The sequence below is a fragment of the Morone saxatilis genome, unplaced genomic scaffold (genome assembly GCF_004916995.1).
Source record: "Morone saxatilis isolate NCDOM2014 unplaced genomic scaffold, NCSU_SB_2.0 Contig17, whole genome shotgun sequence".
NCBI classification, from domain to species: domain Eukaryota; kingdom Metazoa; phylum Chordata; class Actinopteri; family Moronidae; genus Morone; species Morone saxatilis.
In genome coordinates, this window is record NW_023339729.1 from 2,569,661 (window position 1) to 2,577,528 (window position 7,868).

Consider the following 7,868-nt stretch of genomic DNA (forward strand, 5'->3'; position numbering starts at 1 on the left):
CTAGGAGGAGCCAGAGGAACCTCATTATTTGACAGATTATCTGTCTCATGTACTACTGTCAGGATATAGTGATAGTCAACATGCAGCATTCAACACTGTAGCATCTCAAAATAATAAATAATTTACCCTACTAGTTAATACATCAACTTCACAGTTTCCAAATGACAAGAATGTCTTTCCCAGATGAATTCAACAAGAGAACAAGCCATTGCAATTCAGAAAGAGAACATTTTCTCATTAAGTTATATTTGAAAATAACCCAACCCTGAGCCTGACCCGACCCAGCTGACAGTCTCTTTCTTCACCTCCACTCCCTCTTGTTAAACTCCCACACTAACACCTACCTGAAGATGTAATGCTTTATTATCTGTAGTCTGGTACCAACAAATATTTCTACATTATTATTCCTCCTCTCACTATGGCAACCAGTTTCCTGCACCATCTTAAAATAAAGCAACCCTATACAAATATAGTGGCTTTCTTGGTTTCCACCCCCGACTTGTCAAACGTCAGGTCGATTCACACGGGCAGAAGTCTCTCACAAGCAGTGGCTGCTTAGTTGTATACAGACACACACAGGTGCTGTTATTTGCCTCTGTCTAAAATTGTTTCTCGCTTGTAGCTGCCCATACAGCTCTCAGTTGTTGAATTTGTGTGCAAAGACTTGTTTTGTGCGAGTGGCAGTTAATATCTGCATTTAAGCATGTTTTATTGCGCTTGCTGTCACAGTCTCGGCCGTGACTTCAGGGTTTGTTTTGTGTTCCCTTCCCCTGCTTTCCTTGTGTGCTGATGCCTGTACTACGAAGCAGGATTTCCACTGGGCATAGCAATGACACATTCTGGCACATTGAGAGTTCATCACGCCTGTTCTAGGCAATGCTCCAAATTTCACCAGCACACTCTGGATTGAACTTCACGCTACATCAAACTTGTGGCACCAGGCCAGAAGTCAGTGAGTCAGAGGCAGGTTAAGGGAGATTTGAAGTGTTGAAACACAGCATTTTGTATCATTTTTAAGGACAAAATATACAAGTAAACAGCGTATTACAGGAAACACACTCTGAAGACGCTCTGCTTCTGAAACAGATAGCCCCTATCTAGAGCCAGTACTTGGTTTGTCCTTTCTGGGCTACTGTAGAAACATGGCAGTTCAACATGGCAGACTCCATAGAAGGTAGCCATAGATAGAAATGGCTAATTTTAAAGTAACGAAAAATATAACAATTCTTATTATCAGGTGAATATATACTAATGAAAACAAACTTAGAAATATTATATTCCATTTCTGTCGATAGATCCTCCTAAATGTTACACATTGGACTTTAATATGAATTTGTTTCATCCTCATCACGCCGCAGTGTATCAACCCCAGCTTTTCAACCACATATTGCCGCAACCTTGGTAGTATGCTACAGGCCAACTCCTTGTTTACTCTTCAGCAGTAGTTTGTTGTTTGCTTCCTTGTGTGTTTTGTGCTACTACCCATGTTCTCCTTTTGCTTCAAGGTCAGACTCACCTGCCTGCCTGCTCACTCTCCACCTGCATAAAATCGCATAAAGGACAGTTTTCCATTTTACAAGGGGCTATGTTCCTAAGTCCCACCCCTTTTTACTCTGTGCTCCAATAACAGTTGAGCAAGCATCAGTCAGAACCTCAGTCAACTTTGTCCTTTTTTTGTACTTACATATGCATATGTGCTAAGCTAATCTGTGTTGAAAAGATTTTGTGAAGAAGGTTAAAATATATATATAACATAACATATAATAACATATATATAGTCACATAGCTAACAGCTGGCTAGTTATTAGCTAGCTAACGATTGATGTAGATTAGCTTGCTAGTTAGCAATTATTATTTTCATCCATTTTCATATTATAAGCATGTATTGGTTTATTGAGCCACATATGTGGAAACGCTTATAATCATAAAATCTGTTACAAAAAAGTCTGTCATGCTGCTGAATCCATTCTGTTTCCAAAGTCAGCTTGTGAAGCTAAATGTGAAAATATGCAGTCTCTCCTGATCTGCCTTCATTTCTACTGTTCTGTAATAAAACATAATAAAAATCAAACAGTGCAGAAACTGCAATACTCAGACAGTGGAACCCGACCTTTACCTGTTTTCTCCACATTACGCTTGCACTGTCGCATTTGTTCTGTGCCTCTGTCCTCCACCTGACACGCAAGTCTATCAGTAACCTGCACCAAGGGTTAGAGTATGTGTTCGGGATTCTAAGAGCCCTGTAATACATTGTATGAGGCTCCCAAGGTGAAAGGGAGAGACAGGGGCCTGAGATTAATTCGAGCCACAGTATAATGAGGCTGCTCTCAGACTTCCCCGGTGAATAAAGACAAATGGCTTTTGTTTGTGCCAGCTTTGCCATCTTGCATTGATAACTCCAATGATTCCATTTCATGTCCAAGCCTCACAGCCAGAGAAAAATAAAAAATGTGAAATAAACTGTAATTGAGGGAGGCTTCTATTAAGTGACAGGGTATTTTCATACTCTAGTGGAAGTAATCCCATTGGGGTTGGTGGATGCAGTGAGAGTGGAGGATGGTGGATCTGAGATGACAAAGCTGTCCTCTCTCCGGAGAAAAGTCTTTCATTGAGCACAACAAATATCTTACTCCCTATCACGTCGTTCTCGACTGAATTGATATTTGCATTCAGGCTTCTTGTGTAGGAGGATTCCAATCAAAGATTTTACTTGTCAGGGTCAAGAGACAGTAGCATGGATCTGACTGCCTTATCATGAAGTCATACCATCGCTGTGGTGACAATTAAAGCCCCAATCAATAACGGCTGTAATTGCTCCATCGACTGTCATATCATGCCTGAGTCTACAAGGGCAGATCCATCACATGTAGGCTGGATCAATCAGGTCAACAAGTGACCCTGAACCTCACCCTAACCCTTTCAGTTGCAGTGATCGGCCTACTGTTGCAAAGCATGACAGTAAAAGATTTTACTGATCACTTTTAAAGCACATCTGGGACTGGCCAGAAGCTACATAGCAGAAATGTTGACCCCTTAGGAACCAGTTTGCAGCCTTAGAACCTCGGGTGGGGCCCTTCTGCCTGTTCCAAAGTCAAGGCTTAAATCTAAAGGTGGCCGTGCTTTTGACATCAGGATCCCTTGGCCTTGGAGCGACCTGCCTGAGAAGATACGGAATCAGTGACTTCTTTTAAATCACTTCTTAAAACCTCTAAAAAGTATTTTTATTTTATTGCTTTTATGTTTCATGTTGTTTTGACCAATCACTTTCCCCCGGTGAGCCATACAGCACCAAACTCACTTCCTGGTTTTAGTTGTGAAGATGCGGACCATGCAGACATGTACAAAGCAAACATCCTCAGCCTTTTTGGTAAGGTTGCTTGGAACACTCCAAAAAGTGCAATTTTATTCTCATTGTTAACGAATTAAACCAAAGCAATCACACAATTTTTACTTTTTCAATCAATTTTTCAATGCAAAAATATTTCTAAAAACATCACAACCCCGAAAAAACATCATGACATCCTGGAGGGGCTGTCATGTGGGAATGCTTATGTAAATGGGCACCAAGGTGCGTCACTAAAACACGTCACCAGCAAAACAATTGTTTCCTATGGCATAGCATTAATCAGAGATTTCCATAAGCACTAGCCAAACAGCTGACTACTCACTTAAGTCCAGTTACTTTTATTCACATATACAGTATCAAAAATGCATCTACAGAACAAGAAAATGGCCATTTTAGATATTCTTTGACAGGGAGTAATGGAACACGAAGGGCAGCCACAGTAAGCTGTCAGATAAAGAGTTGCAGACGACAGGCTGCACACCTCCAACTGCCAGCAAGGTAACCAAAGCGTCCTGCTGTTCGCAGACTCGTGCCATGTGCAGCATAAAATCAAATTACGGTTCCTCACAGAATGATAGAAAAAGGCCAATTATTGCCTGACTTCTTTATTAAAACCACAATAATTTATTTTGCTGCCTCCAGAATTCTGTAGGTACTGTATCTGTCGAGTTATTAGGGTTTTTCTTCAATGTCTGCCTTAAACTCAAAAAAGGGTTAGGAGATCACAGAGGACAACTCAACTCTTTTCAGATCTTCTTTTCTTGTATTTATTTAAATTTCTTTAGTTCTTTTTAGCTGGAGTTTATCAGGTTGATCAAACAGAAACCATAAAAAGTAAAAGAACACGTTTACTGTTTCTATATTACATAAAAACAAATTAAATAAATAATCAGAGATTATTATTAATCACATTCAAATAAAAGAAAATACCAGTACAAATAAAAAATAATTAAATTTAATTTTAATTAAACCACAACTCTCAAATTAATAACTGCTAATAGGTCTCCATAAGCATTACAAACAAACTATATTATTTCAAATATAAACCATTATCCCCATAATAATGTAAATAAAAATAATATCAATCATTGTAATAATTATAAGTGATGAAAGCGACTTAACAAGCAAACAGCAATGACAAAACCCATGTTGTCACATTAAACAACTAAATAAACATTTTGATTCAATAAACAAGAGTACAGAGCTGTTAAAGTCAAATTAAATCAGCTGAAATAAACAAAGGAAAAACCACTCATACACCAACAACAACACACCAACTGAGTCTCCTGTCCACTGATGCATAGCCTGCAGTTTTAGTTTCCTTTCCTTTTCTTCTCTTCACTCACACACGATTTGCCAGCTCGAAAACAAGTTCACCTGAAGTTGCCGTCTTTTTTCAAGAGAAGCAACTCGCTGAACTTTCACCTCACTGAACTCCTCAGCTCAGGATTGCCATCTCGTGAGAGTTACGCTATTGATATGGAGAAAATAACTAAGGCTTAATCGTTTTTGTCCTGCCACTGCATAACAATAATTGGCTAATTAGGCCTAAATGTTTTTTTCTTTTTCTTTGTTGACTCCTGATTTAGGCTATGCCTTAGCCTCACACTCTCATTTTACAGTTTAAAATGTCCTGGAACACGTTTGTATTTTTTGCCATCGAACAATTATTCAATTCAATTCAATTCAATTCAATTTTATTTGTAGAATTTTATTTGTTGTTTTATTTGTTGTGTTTACTTTTTCCCCACTGGCTGGCTACTCCATATCCTTGTGGGAAGCCCTGATCAATGCCACCTAGAGGTTCCTTTAAGTATCACAGGAAATGACCTTTGACTTCATGCAGTGTCTGAATTGGACCAAATAAGGTGCCAGTAATAAAATACAGAGGTCCAAAAACTGAACTTGCTACAGGGGCTTTGGGGCATGCATCAAAGCAAAGTTATTATTAGACAACAATACTGGTGACCCCGGTGGTGGGTACGGCCATGCTCACCACAGGTGGCGGTACTGAATAATAAGTAAGTGTACTCATGTGGACAAAAATCAGACGTTCTGATACTCAAACACTGAATTCCTGTCTAAGCTTTAACCTTGTTCTTCATCCCTTACTGTGGCATAGCATGGAAAAAAGTCAGACCATCTGTCAATGCACATAGCAGGGTTAATATGATATAATAATAGGATAACAGGAATACTGTTAGCATTACAATGGGTGTAGGAAATTAACCAACCCAGCTGAGTAATTGCTTCTGATAGCCTGTCAGCACTTTCAAGCATAGTCTGGAAAGTCGTCATGGAGGCAGGATGTACTACATGAAAATTATCATATACTATTATTTAGTCTACATTATAGGGCAGTGGTTCCCAACCTGGGGGTTGGGACCCCCACTAGGGCTCACCAAAGCTTGTGTAGGGTTGTGAGGCCTTCTTGATTTTTAGACATGCTAAAAAACTTTTTTTAATAACACTGTAGGCCTATATCTTAGTATTTCGTAAATTGTCTAAAAGAAAAAGTGCAGGGGATAAGGACAGTGGTCAAAAAAGAAACTTTTTAAGTCTGTATGATTGTTAAAAATAATAAAAATACACAATACAAGAGGATTGTATAAAAGTTTCATAAACAGGAAATAATCTGCTCAAAATTCATCCAAACCACTTGTTTTACACAAACTTCTTGCCGTTACTGAGTTCAATATTTGGGTTCATTGTACAGGTTTGAATATAATATGAAATATCCATAAAATATGTCACTTTGTCAGGGGTCATCAGTTTGCTTAATGATAGACAAGGGGTCCGTTAAGGAAAAAAGTTGGGAGCCACTGCGGTAGGGGATTGGATATCTCCTTCCTTCAGGTTCCTGCTCATGTAGAGCTGGATGGAAATGAGAAGGTGGATATATTGGCAAAACAATCAATAAAATGATTTTGTTTCGTTTAGTTTTTCCTGCCAATCTACTGCTCCACACTCCAATACTGTAGGTGACAGTAGTGCCACTATAAGCTGGTTTACCAACTACCATTAAAACCCAAAGAAGAAGAAGAAGAAGAAGAAGAAGCAGCAGCGGTGCACATGCTATGGAAGTAGCTTCTTTCAGTGTTTCAATAAATCAGCAACATCTGCATACCTATGCCTTTTGTTACATGGCTGATATGTAATGTAATTTGTGTGTTTATTTACCATTTATTGTATCACTCATGGTGTTGCATTTGTAAGCCTTATCAGTGAGATAGAGGCCCAATATGTTTTTCCAGCTTTAAGCACATGCATAATATAGATTAAAGTCACAAAGGTTAAAGCAATTATTGTTGCTATTATTAGCCTTTTTGTAAAAATTAAGTACAATATGTATTAACATATGGGCTATATTTTTGTTTTCTTTTTAGTTTCATCCTTTCCTTGTGAGTAAACCTGTTGGCAACCACATCGCGGTCTTCAGAGTCCTGCTGAAGTAAAGGTGTTGAGCTGCCTGTCAACCATTTCAGTCAGGACCACTTTTGTCAAAAGAACTTTTATATCCAAAGCAGAATGTTACATTTGGCGATATGGCTCTGTTCTGGGACCTCCATGCCCTTTCATGTGCATACATGGAATGCTTAAGCCATAGAGAGCAGCAGCAAAGACCCCCATAGAGTACAGAACAGAGTAGGAATCAATTACAACCGAAGGAATATTGATTAAATTAGATACAACATAAAAAAAGATGGAGGCAATATGCTTGCAGATGAAGCGAAACTGTAGGCAGGCTAAAAATGAATAAGGCACCCTGTATGACATTTGCCAATTGGATGTTTGAAGGGAATCACTGTATCTATCAGCTGATTGTATGTTATTTATTTAATGTGTCCGCATCTCCAATAAAGCTGAAAGCAATCAGTAAACGGTGGAATAAGGCCAGTAATGTGTAAAAAGTGACACAGACTTAAAACTGAAATCAGTAAGCAATCGCTGTCTTAGAGGGGAACACTGTCGAACTTAAGACAAGACAAACATTGAAGTCTGTTTACAGGTTTACAGGTCTACACTACACGTATAAAAAGTATAAAGGCTTTTGTGGCGTTAGATGGAGTGATGTCACTTGAGTCAGCATCAGTTGAGGCTGAACGCTACATATTTGATCTGTCCGATATTGTTATAGCAGTGCAATGATAAATCGGTAGTATTCTTTTAAAGTAGAACAGGAGATACAGTTCAGTTCAATATATTGTCATTTCTCTCATTCCTGGCTATGCAAAAAGCAGAATGAAATAGAGAGCCCTGGGGAACATAATATGTAAAACAGGAAATTAAAAACAAGCATAGCACAAAAGCACATAAAAACAGTAAATTAAAATGATCTAATAAAATCTAGCATAAAACATCAGGAGCAGCAAACGTAGAGACTACACTTAGTATTAAAGTGTAGAAACATCAAAGTTTCCGAATGCTAGAGTGCTAAGGTGCTTACATAAGCCCTGATACTCCTCAACCTTACTTCGAGGCATCGGATCGAAAAGACCTTGAAAGGGGTGAGAGGAGTCCT